Source organism: Bombina bombina, chromosome 6, assembly GCF_027579735.1.
Source record: "Bombina bombina isolate aBomBom1 chromosome 6, aBomBom1.pri, whole genome shotgun sequence".
Classification (NCBI taxonomy): Eukaryota; Metazoa; Chordata; class Amphibia; order Anura; family Bombinatoridae; genus Bombina; species Bombina bombina.
This window is the reverse complement of record NC_069504.1, coordinates 677,694,975-677,708,738: the sequence shown is the minus strand read 5'-3', so window position 1 is coordinate 677,708,738 and position 13,764 is coordinate 677,694,975.

Sequence of the window (13,764 nt, the reverse complement as noted above, 5' to 3'; positions counted from 1 at the left end):
ATGTAAGGAAATGGGATAGACATGCATATACTAGCTTTTCAAGAAGCTTTGAGGCAAGAGGTAGTAGGGAACTAGGGTGGTAGTTGGATGGGGAGGTTGGATCAAGAGAAGGTTTTTTGAGGATAGGTGTGACTAATGCATATTAAAGAGATGTGGAAACTATACCAGTGCTGAGGGAGAGGTTGAAGATGTGTGTGAGTATAGGGGTAAGGGTAGAAGAGAGGGAGGGGAGTAGCTGTGAGGGGATGGGGTCGAGGGGACAGGTAGTGAGGTGAGAGGATAGTACAACAGTGTAACAGGGACAAAAGAGCTAAATTTATGGCTATGGGGGATTTGGATGATTATGAGCTTTTGAAGGGGTGGGAGACCGGTAGTATATTGAGACCTGATTTCAGTTCTGATGGAGTCAATTTTGTTGTTGAAGTAGCTGGCAAAATCTTGGGCTGAGAGAAAAGTTGTAGTGGGAGGTGGGGATGGGCGGAGAAGAGTATTGAATGTGGAGAACATATGTTTTGGGTTTGAAGAAAGACTAGAGATAAGAGTAGAGAAGTAATGTTGCTTATATAGATTAAGGGCAGAATAGTAAGAGTTCAAGATGAACTTATAGTGAAGAAAGTCAGCAGAACTCTGAGATTTCCTCCAGTGTCGCTCAGCAGTACGGGAATATCTGTGTAGGTACCGTGTCAGAGAAGTATGCCAGGGCTGAGGATCAGTGTATGTTTTCCGAGCGATGGTAGGTGGGGCCAGGTTATCAAGGACTGATGTAAGGGTGGAGTTATAGTGGCAGATGGATTCATCAGGACAGGAAAAGGAGGGGATGGAAGAGAGAAGAGGTTCGAGAGAGCTAGCAAGCTGTTACAAGTTGTACGGAGGGAGGTGATGGTACAAGTGAGGAGGTGGTGGTCAGAAAGAGGAAAAGGTGAGTTTGTGAAGTTTGAGATAGTGCATCGATAACTGAAAATCAGATCAAGGGAGTGACCATCTTTGTGAGTGAGAGAGTCAGTCCATTGTGACAGGCTGAAAGAGGAAGTGACCGAGAATGAGGGCAGGGGTATATGAGGAAAGGAAGTAAGGTAGCCAGGCGGCAAAGGGATCTAGAAATAGAGTTGTGGAGCCAGGAGGGCGGTATATGACTGCAACGTGCATAGAGAGGGGAGAGAATAAGCGAATCATGTGTGTTTTGAATGAAGAAAATGTGAGGGAAGAGATGGGATGCATTTGTTGAAAGGTGCATTGAGAGGAAAGTGAAATACCAACACCACCTTCTTGTCTATTGTCAGACCTAGGAGTGTGGCTGAAGTGGAGACCCCCATGTGACAGTGCAGCAGAGAAAACAGTGTCTGAAGGAGAGAGACAGGTTTCTGTGAGAGCCAGAAGATTGAGAGAGTGGGAGATAAAGAGGTCATGGATAGAAGTGAGTTTGTTGCAAAGAGAGCGAGAGTTCCATAGTGCAGAAGTGAAGGGGTGGTGGCTTTAGATGCAAGAGGAATAAGATTAAGGTTACCAGAGTAGTGATGTCGCGAACCTAAAATTTTCGGTTCGCGAACGGCGGACTCAAACTTCCGGTATTGTTCGCGAACGCGCAGACCGCGCGAACCGCCATTGAATTCTATAGGCAGGCGAACTTTAAAACCTACAAGGACTCTTTCTGGCCACAATAGTGATGGAAAAGTTGTTTCAAGGGTACTAATACCTGGACTGTTGCATGCTGGAGGGGGATCCCTGGCAAAACTCCCATGGAAAATTACATAGTTGATGCAGAGTCTGCTTTTAAGCCATAATGGGTCTAAATCAACAAACATTCCCAAAGTGGCTGTCTCAAAACATCCCGGACAGAAGATAGATTGATAGTGATAGATAGGATAGATAGATATACATAGATTGATAGTTAGATAGAATCGATAGAAGAGAAATAGATAGATTTGTTAGATATATAATTACCCTAATAAATTCTAATAATCAAACATGCGTTCTTGGACCCAACTAGCTTGTGTTAATTAGTACTTTTCTTAACACTTTAATCCCTGTCCCCCCCCCCCCCTATCGGGGGAGTTCTATATGGCCTGCCAGATTACCCTGAAAAATTATAATAATAAGACATGTGGTCTGCTACCTATTTTAACGAGGTTGTGTTTTAAGTACTACCATTCTTAGCACTTTAATCTCTGTAACTCCCCCTATTTGGTGAGGTCTATATGGCCTGGATGATTACCCATACAAAATATAATAATAAGACATCTGCTCTTGGTCTGCGACCCATGGTAACTATGTTGTGTTAATTAGTAATGTCCTTCGCATTTTAATAGCTGTTACTCATACTCACCCTATCGGTGGAGGTCTATATGGCCTGCATGATTACCCTTACAAAATATAACAACCAAACATATGCTCTGGGACCATTGGTAAGTAGGTTGTGTTAAGTAGTACTGTTCTTTGCATTTTCATACCTGTTACAACACCAAATGGTGGCAGGTCTATCTGGCCTTCATGATTAGCTGCACCCAAACCCAAAAAAAAGCTGAGTGGTCTTAGACTAACACCCATGGCTAACTTGGTTGTTTCAATTAGTACTATTCTTAGCACTTTCATCCCTGTTACGGGTGGTCTACATGGCCATCATGATTAGCCGAACAAAATACTACAATCCAACCTTTGCTCAGTCTTCATAGGCCCTTCATTGTCTGTATTTTGATAGTACAGTTCTTATTATTTTTATAGCTGATACAACACCGAATGGTGGCAGCTCTATATGGCTTGCATGATTAGCCGCACCCAATACAAAAATAAATCCAAGCGGTCTTGGATTAACACCCATGGCTAACTCTGTTGTTTCAAGTAGTACTATTCTTAGCACTTTCATCTCATCATCCCTGTTACTTCCAGGACTCTCGGTGGTGGTGGTCTACATGGCCATCATGATTAGCCTAACCAAATACTACAATCCAACCTTGGCTCAGTCTTCCTAAGGCCCTTCATTGGCTGTATTTTGGTAGTACTGTTCTTATTAGTTTAATAGCTGATACGACACCGAATGTTGTCAGCTCTATATGACCTGCATGAATAGCCGCACCCAATGCCAAAAAAAAGCCAAGCGGTTTTGCACTAACACCCATGGCTAACTCTGTTGTTTCAAGTTCTACTATTCTTAGCTCTTTCATCTCATCATCCCTGTTACTTCCAGGACTCTCGGTGGTGGTGGTCTACATGGCCATCATGATTAGCCTAACCAAATACTACAATCCAACCTTGGCTCAGTCTTCCTAAGGCCCTTCATTGGCTGTATTTTGGTAGTACTGTTCTTATTAGTTTAATAGCTGATACGACACCGAATGTTGTCAGCTCTATATCGCCTGCATGAATAGCCGCACCCAAAGCCAAAAAAAAGCCAAGCGGTTTTGCACTAACACCCATGGCTAACTCTGTTGTTTCAAGTTCTACTATTCTTAGCTCTTTCATCTCATCATCCCTGTTACTTCCAGGACTCTCAGTGGTGGTGGTGGTCTACATGGCCATCATGATTAGCCTAACCAAATACTACAATCCAACCTTGGCTCAGTCTTCCTAAGGCCCTTCATTGGCTGTATTTTGGTAGTACTGTTCTTATTAGTTTAATAGCTGATACGACACCAAATGTTGTCAGCTCTATATGGCCTGCATGAATAGCCACACCCAAAGCCAAAAAAAAGCCAAGCGGTTTTGCACTAACACCCATGGCTAACTCTGTTGTTTCAAGTTCTACTATTCTTAGCTCTTTCATCTCATCATCCCTGTTACTTCCAGGACTCTCGGTGGTGGTGGTCTACATGGCCATCATGATTAGCCTAACCAAATACTACAATCCAACCTTGGCTCAGTCTTCCTAAGGCCCTTCATTGGCTGTATTTTGGTAGTACTGTTCTTATTAGTTTAATAGCTGATACGACACCGAATGTTGTCAGCTCTATATGGCCTGCATGAATAGCCGCACCCAAAGCCAAAAAAAAGCCAAGCGGTTTTGCACTAACACCCGTGGCTAACTCTGTTGTTTCAAGTTCTACTATTCTTAGCTCTTTCATCTCATCCCTGTTACTTCCAGGACTCTCGGTGGTGGTGGTCTACATGGCCATCATGATTAGCCTAACCAAATACTACAATCCAACCTTGGCTCAGTCTTCCTAAGGCCCTTCATTGGCTGTATTTTGGTAGTACTGTTCTTATTAGTTTAATAGCTGATACGACACCGAATGTTGTCAGCTCTATATGGCCTGCATGAATAGCCACACCCAAAGCCAAAAAAAAAGCCAAGCGGTTTTGCACTAACACCCATGGCTAACTCTGTTGTTTCAAGTTCTACTATTCTTAGCTCTTTCATCTCATCATCCCTGTTACTTCCAGGACTCTCGGTGGTGGTGGTCTACATGGCCATCATGATTAGCCTAACCAAATACTACAATCCAACCTTGGCCCAGTCTTCCTAAGGCCCTTCATTGGCTGTATTTTGGTAGTACTGTTCTTATTAGTTTAATAGCTGATACGACACTGAATGTTGTCACCTCTATATGGCCTGCATGAATAGCCGCACCCAAATCCAAAAAAAAGCCAAGCGGTTTTGCACTAACACCCATGGCTAACTCTGTTGTTTCAAGTTCTACTATTATTAGCTCTTTCATCTCATCATCCCTGTTACTTCCAGGACTCTCGGTGGTGGTGGTCTACATGGCCATCATGATTAGCCTAACCAAATACTACAATCCAACCTTGGCTCAGTCTTCCTAAGGCCCTTCATTTTCTGTATTTTGGTAGTACTGTTCTTATTAGTTTAATAGCTGATACGACACCGAATGTTGTCAGCTCTATATGGCGTATATGGTGTAAATATTTTTTAAGTAGGCCTGGCACACAGGCTTGGAAGGCTGTAGAAAAGTGCAATTCAAAGGCACGAGCAAACTGAGGATTAAGATCATCAACAATCAAGATTTTTTTTAATTTTAATTAGTAACTATACTGTGACAAAAAATTAGGATTGGTGTAAATAGTTGGCAAGACGGCCTGGCACAAAAGGATGGCAGGCAGGAGTTAGATGCAATTTAAGGACACTAGGAGACTGATTACTGACAGTCTAAACAGTGATGATTGACAATTTTTGCAATACTGTTAACAGAAATATGATTGCTGACAACAATTGGCTAGGTGGGCCTGGCTCACAGCAGGCTGCAAGGCAGGAGGAAAGTGCTATTCAATGGCAACAGCAAACTGAGGATTCAAATCACAGCAACTATTACAAAAAATTCAAATTTTTACTTATTAGAATACTGTCACAACAAATATGATTGGTGTAAATATTTTTTAAGTAGGCCTGGCACACAGGCTTGGAAGGCTGTAGAAAAGTGCAATTCAAAGGCACGAGCAAACTGAGGATGAAGATCAACACTAAAAATTTTTTTTATTTAAATTAATAACTATACTGTCTGACTGTGACAACAATTATGATTGATGTAAATAGTTGGCTAGACGGCCTGGCACAAAAGGCTGGCAGTGGCAGGCAGGAGGTAAATGAAATTCAATGGCACTAGGAGACTGAATATTTGCAGTCCAAAAAATTATGATTTTTTTTATTACTGTTACAAGAATTGTGATTGGTGCCACTAATTGGCTACATGGGCCTGGCAGACAGGCTGGCAGATATGAGTCGTGGATGGTAGGTAGGGCAGCAATTTAACACAGTATGCTGTGTAAGTGACAAAAACACAGGACTGATAGAAAATTAAGTTACATTACACTAGCAAAATATTTGAACATTTTAGATTTTAATATTAAAATTATGTTAAGAAGTGCAATGCACATATGACTCTATGAGTGGTCGCACTGGCTGGCTGCTACGTAGGGCAGCAATTATAACAACAGTATGCTGTGTAAATCAGATAGACAGTTAGACACAGGCCTGATAGAAAATACAATTAGATTACACTAGCATAATGATTTAAAGACTTTTTTTTGGAAATTTTAAGAAAAAGGTTAAGCACATACATATGAGTCGTGGCTGATAGCCTTGGAAGGGCAGCTATTAAAAACAGTAGGCTCTGTATGTCGGATACACACACGCCTGATAGAAAATACTATTAGATTACACTAGAAAAATGATTGAAATTATTTTTTTGGGGGGGGAATTAAAAAAAGGTTAAACACATATGAGTCGTGGCTCATAGACTAGGGAGGGCAGCAAGTAAACTCAGTAGGCTCTCTATGTCAGCAAAACACACAGGCCGGATAGAAAATTATATTAGATTACACTAGCAAACAAATTTAAACTTTTTTTTTATATTAAAATTAAGGTGAAAGAAAAATAGATATGAGTGCTGGGTGGCTGCCTGGCACAGACCAATTAACCAAAAGACTGAAAAAAAAGAGGTATATTAATGCTGAGTGAGCCTGACAGACACAGGCATGATAGTAAATGTAATTAGATTACACTAGCAAAATATATATATTTTTTTAATTTAAAATAATGTTATAAACGGATATTAACACTGGTGGCTGCTGGCTGGCACAGAGCAATGAACCAGAGTATATGCTGTGTGACACTGGCCTAATAGAAAATGAAAAAAAAATTACACTAGAAAAATAATTATATTTTTGGGTTAGTTAAATTTAAACTAATGTTGTTAGGGAGATATCAGTGGTGGCAGTAGTCACAGCATATGCTGTGAGCCTTAAACACACAGCTGAAAGCCAGGCAAATGCTAAAAAAAAAAAAAAAAAAAAAAAAAAAAAAAAAACGGCATGAAATATAGCCCTAAAAAGGGCTTTTTGGGGTGCTGTGCTTGCAGCAGAGATGAGTGGAGTCCTTCTGGACTGTAAATACACTTGCCTAGCTATGTTTTTCCTATTAATGTCAGGAGCAAAAACACAACACGTCCTCTCATTAAAAAAGCAAGGTCGTTATGAGTCTAAAATGGCGGATTCCGAGTAGCTGGGAGTGTCTGTGAGGGAGTGTCTGATGTTGATTGGCTCTAATGTGTCAGGCGGCTGTGACATAAAGGGTCAAAGTTTCCACAATGATGAAACATAGGGGCGGATCGAACATCGCCATGTGTTCGCCCACAAATGAGAACGCGAACAAGCTATGTTCGCTGTGAACCGTTCGCGGGCGAACAGTTCGGGACATCACTATACCAGAGTTTGGTTTTTGAAGTCTATTGAAGGGCACACATGGGTGTGCAGGGCAAGATAGTTGTGGGGACCAGGATTAGGGGAAATGTTGCCAGCAGCTAGTATGAGCAAGTGGGAGAGTAACATGAGATGAGATGCAGATTTGCATTAGTGAGACTGTTTTTGTGTTGAGTTGCAAGGGGGAGATCTGAGAGAGAGTCTTTAGGAATGTGTGAAGTTCATGAATTCAAAAGTAAGGTGAGGTTAAGAGAGATGGGCTAATGAGCAGTGCCGGTGGTGAGGGGTAAAGAGTAATTGAGTAAAGTAGTTTGTTGAACAGACAAAAGGTGGCAAAAAGGGATATTAAGATATTGTGCATTTTTTACAAAATAGACAGTGTATAAAACTCAGTATAAAAAAATTACCTTATCCCTTGTCCAATCCTTGTTACATTCTTGTATAATTAGTTGTGCCTCACTTATAAATGTTCACTTAAAGGGACAGTCTAGGCCAAAATAAACTTTCATGATTCAGATAGAGCATGTAATTTTAGACAATTTTCCAATTTACTTTTATCACCAATTTTGCTTTGATCTCTTGGTATTCTTAGTTGAAAGCATAACCTAGGAAGTTCATATGCTAATTTCTTATACCTTGAAGCCCACCTCTTTCAGATTGCATTTTAACAGTTTTTCACCACTAGAGAATGTTAGTTCACGTATTTCATATAGATAACACTGTGCTCATGCACGTGAAGTTATCTGGGAGCAGGCACTGATTGACTAGACTGCAAGTCTGTCAAAAGAACTGAAAAAGGGGCAGTTTGCAGAGGCTTAGATACAAGATAATCACAGAGGTTAAAAGTATATTATTATAACTGTGTTGGTTATGCAAAACTGGGGAATGGGTAATAAATGGATTATCTATCTTTTAAAAAAATAAAAATTCTGGTGTAGACTGTCCCTTTAAGAGATGTGAACAGATGATCTTACAATACTGCTACCTAAGCCTGTATTGCTAACCCCTGCATTATTTTCCCCATTCATCAGTTTTAATGAAGATGCGCTATAACGTTTTAATATAGATCTGAAATTCAAATACCCAGTGCTCTTCCGACCACATGAAAAGAAAAATTTTCTGTGATTTAGCGGTTTAAACTGTTCTCCAATCAGCGCTCTAGCTACAAGAAAAGTGCCATATGGGGAGAGAGCTGATTGAAGAACAGTTCAAACCTTTAGCTCACAGAAAAATTTACTTTTGAAGTGGGCAGTGGAGAGCGGGGTATTTGAATGTCATATCTATATGAAAAAGCAAGTTATAGTGCATCTTCGTTACAACTGATAAATTAAGCTCCATCTAAAATATCATGTTTATTTAAAGTTTTACATAAATATCTATTATTTTCACTTAAAGGGACATTAAACACTTTTGGTGAGATTACGAGTTTGGCGTTAGCCTTAAAAAGCAGCGTTGAGAGGTCCCAACGCTGCTTTTTATCTAACGCTGGTATTACGAGTTAGGCAGGAAAGGGACTAACGCTCGCTTTTCTTCCGCGACTCGAGGCTACCACAAATCCCCTTAGGTCAATTGCGTATCCTATCTTTTCTATGGGATTTGCCTAACGCTGGTATTACGAGTCTTGGAAGAAGTGAGCGGTCGACCCTCTCCTGGCAAGACTCCTACCGCATTTAAAAGTCAGTAGTTAAGAGTTTTATGGGCTAACGCCGGAACATAAAACTCTTAAGTAAAGTGCTACAAAATACACTAACACCCATAAACTACCTATTAACCCCTAAATCGAGGCCCCCCCCACATCACAAGCACTATAATACATTTTTTAACCCCTAATCTGCCGACCAGACATCGCCGCCACCTACATTATACTTATAAACCCCTAATCTGCTGCCCCTAACATCGCTGACACCTACATTATATTTATTAACCCCTAATCTGCCACCCACAACGTCGCCACAACCTAACTACACTTATTAACCCCTAATCTGCCGACCGGACATCGCCACTACGTTAATAAATTTATTAACTCCTAAACCGCCGCACTCCCGCCTCGCAAACACTAGTTCAATTTTATTAACCCCTAATCTGCCTGCCCTAACATCGTTGACACCTACTTACATTTATTAACCCCTAATCTGCCACCCCCAACGTCGCCGCTACTATATTAAAGGTATTAACCCCTAAACCTAAGTCTAAACCTAACACTAATCCCCCCTAACTTAAATATAATTTAAATTAAACTAAATAAATTTTTCAAATTTTAAAAAATTATTCCTATTTAAAACTCAATACTTACCTGTAAAACAAACCGTAAGCTAGCTACAATATAATAGTTACATTGTAGCTAGCTTAGGATTTATATTTATTTCACAGGCAACTTTGTATTTATTTTAACTAGGTACAATAGTTATTAAATAGTTATTAACTATTTAATAACTACCTAGCTAAAATAAGTACAACATTACCTGTAAAATAAATCCTAACCTAAGTTACAATGACACCTAACACTACACTATCATTAAATTAATTACATAAACTACCTACAATTAATTACAATTAAATTCAATAGACTAAATTACGAAAAAAACAAACACTAAATTATGAAAAAAAATGAACACTAAATTACAGAAAATAAAAAAGATACAAGAAGTTTAAACTAATTACACCTAATCTAAGCCCCCTAATAAAATAAAAAAGCCCCCCCAAAATAATAAAATTCCCTACCCTATACTAAATTACAAATAGCCCTTAAAAGGGCCATTTGCGGGGCATTGCCCCAAAGTAATCAGCTCTTTTACCTGTAAAAAAAAAATACAATACCCCCAACATTACAACCCACCACCCACACACCCCTACTCTAAAACCCACCCAATACCCCCTTAAAAAAACCTAACACTACCCCATTGAAGATCACCCCACCTTGAGCCGTCTTCACCCAGCCGGGCACCAGTGGTCATCCGATGGGCCAGAAGAGGACATCCAGACCGGCAGTCTTAATCCTATCCGGGCAGAAGAGGGCATCCGGTCCAGGAGAAGGCTTCATCCAAGCGGCATCTTCTATCTTCATCCATTCGACGAGGAACGGCTCCATCTTGAAGACCTCCGTCGCGGAACATCCTTCTAGGCCGATGACTAACGACGAATGAATATTCCTTTAAATGACGTCATCCAAGATGGCGTTCCTCGAATTCCGATTGGCTGATAAGATTCTATCAGCCAATCGGAATTAAGGTAGGAAAAATCAGATTGGTTGATTTAATCAGCCAATCGGATTGAAGTTCAATCCGATTGGCTGATTGGATCATCCAATAGAATGCAAGGTCAATTCTATTGGCTGATCCAATCAGCCAATGGGATAGAACTTCAATCTGACTGGCTGATTAAATCAACCAATCTGATTTTTCCTACCTTAATTCCGATTGGCTGATAGAATCCTATCAGCCAATCGGAATTCGAGGGACGCCATCTTGGATGACGTCATTTAAAGGAATATTTATTCGTCGTTAGTCAGTGGCCTAGAAGGATGTTCCGCTGGAGGTCTTCAAGATGGAGCCGTTCCTCGTCGGATGGATGAAGATAGAAGATCCCGCTTGGATGAAGCCTTCTCCCGGTTCAGATGTCCTCTTCTGCTCGAATAGGATGAAGACTTCTGCCGGACTGGATGCCCTCTTCTGGCCCATCGGATGAAGACTACTGGATGGATCGGATGACCACTGGTGCCCGGCTGGGTGAAGACGGCTCAAGGTAGAGTGATCTTCAATGGGGTAGTGTTAGGTTTTTTAAGGGGATATTGGGTGGGTTTTAGAGTAGGGGTGTGTGGGTGGTGGGTTGTAATGTTGGGGGGTATTGTATTCTTTTTTTACAGGTAAAAGAGCTGATTACTTTGGGGCAATGCCCCGCAAAAGGCCCTTTTAAGGGCTATTTGTAATTTAGTATAGGGTAGAGCATTTTATTATTTTGGGGGGCTTTTTTATTTTATTAGGGCGCTTAGATTAGGTGTAATTAGTTCAAACTTCTTGTAATTTTTTTATTTTCTGTAATTTAGTGTTTATTTTTATTCTTAATTTAGTGGGGTTTTTTTGTAATTTAGTTTATTGAATTTAATTGTAATTATTTGTAGGTAGTTTATGTAATTAATTTAATGATAGTGTAGTGTTAGGTGTCATTGTAACTTAGGTTAGGATTTATTTTACAGGTAATTTTGTACTTATTTTAGCTAGGTAGTTATTAAATAGTTAATAACTATTAAATAACTATTGTACCTAGTTAAAATAAATACAAAGTTGCCAGTAAAATAAAAATAAATCATAAGCTAGCTACAATGTAACTATTAGTTATATTGTAGCTATCTTATGGTTTATTTTACTGGTAAGTATTTCGTTTTAAATAGGAATAATTTATTTAATTGTAGTTATTTAATTTAGATGTATTTAAATTATATTTAAGTTAGGGGGTGTTAGGGTTAGGGTTAGACTTAGGTTTAGGGGTTAATAACTTTATTGTAGTGGCGGCGACGTTGGCGGTGGAAGATTAGGGGTTAATTATTATAGTTGCGGCGACGTATATAATGTAGGTGGCAGCCATGTTGGGGGCAGCAGATTAGGGGTTTATAACTATAATGTAGGTGTCAGCGGTGTCCGGAGCGGCAGATTAGGGGTTAATAATATAATGCAGGTGGCAACGATGTCGGGGGCGGCAGATTAGGGGTTAATAAGTGTAATATTAGGGGTATTTAGACTCGGGGGTTCATGTTAGGGTGTTAGGTGCAGACATATTTTTTATTTTCCCATAGGAAACAATGGGGCTGCGTTAGGAGCTGGACACTGCTTTTTTGCAGGTGATAGGTTTTTTTCCAGCCAGCTCAGCCCCATTGTTTCCTATGGGGAAATCGTGCACGAGCACGTTTAGCCAGCTTACCGCTACCGTAAACAACGCTGGTATTGAGGTGAGATGTAGAGTTAAATTCTACTCTACACTCACCTTTTTGCGGCTAACGCCAGGTTTAAAAAAACCTGTAATACCAGCGTTGTCTTAAGGTAGCATTAGAAATAAAAGCCTTGTTAGCCCCGCACCCCTGTTACCGCAAAACTCGTAATCTCAGCGTTTGAGTTGGTAATATAAAATAATAACTCATTTATATAAAAAAACTCTGCAATATACTTTCATTATTTATTTTTTAACCTTTTCCTTTAATTTCATTCTAAAAATTGTGAGCTTTTAAATTCCTGTTAGAAATGGAAGTGCAGAACACTGTTATTTTCCACACAGTCATTGGCTGCACACTCTATTGACTTATTTATAGCTGTCTCTAATTGGCCAAAGCAGAGAAGGTAACCTAAGTTAAAACATGACTGCTCCCATTGTTTTGTATACACATTGAGGCCAATTTAACAAATGTTTGTCGGACCTGATCTGACAGTGCGGATCAGGTCCGACAGACATCGCTGAATGCAGAGAGCAATACGCTCTCCGTATTCAGCATTGTACCAGCAGCTCACAATGGGCCGCCAGTAGGGGGGTGTCAATCAACCCGATCGTGCTCGATCTGGTTGAATTGTGCCCATTCCTGTCTTCCTCATCAGAGCAGGCGGAGAGGGTTATGGAGCAGCGGTCTATAGACCGCTGCTCCATAACTTGTGTTTCTGGCGAGTCTGAAGACTCGCCAGAAACACGGGCCTTCAAGCTCCGTTCGGAGCTTGATAGATAGGCCCCTAAAAATTTACATTTATTTTGTCAATATTTAAACAGCTAATTAAACTTAAAAAAATACATCTACATGCTATTCTCAAACTAATCTTTTTTTCTGAATGCATAATTCTATCTAGCATTTACTTAGGCCTAGATTTGAAGTTTGGCGGTAGCCGTGAAAACCAGCGTTAGAGGCTCCTAACGCTGGTTTTAGGCTACCGCCGGTATTTGGAGTCATTCAAAAAAGGGTCTAACGCTCACTTTTCAGCCGCGACTTTTCCATACCGCAGATCCCCTTACGTCAATTGCGTATCCTATCTTTTCAATGGGATCTTTCTAACTCCGGTATTTAGAGTCGTGTCTGAAGTGAGCGTTAGAGATCTAACGACAAAACTCCAGCCGCAGAAAAAAGTCAGTAGTTAAGAGCTTTCTGGGCTAACGCCGGTTTATAAAGCTCTTAACTACTGTGCTCTAAAGTACACTAACACCCATAAACTACCTATGTACCCCTAAACCGAGGCCCCCCCACATCGCCGACACTCAATTAAATTTTTTTAACCCCTAATCTGCCGACCGCCACCTACGTTATACTTATGTACCCCTAATCTGCTGCCCCTAACACCGCCGACCCCTATATTATATTTATTAACCCCTAACCTGCCCCCCACAACGTCGCAGCCAGCTACCTACAATAATTAACCCCTAATCTGCCGACCGCAAAGAGCCGCCACCTACATTATAGCTATGTACCCCTAATCTGCTGCCCCTAACACCGCCCACCCCTATATTATATTTATTAACCCCTAATCTGCCCCCCTCAATGTCGCCTCCACCTGCCTACACTTATTAACCCCTAATCTGCCGAGCGGACCGCACCGCTACTATAATAAAGTTATTAACCCCTAATCCGCCTCACTAACCCTATAATAAATA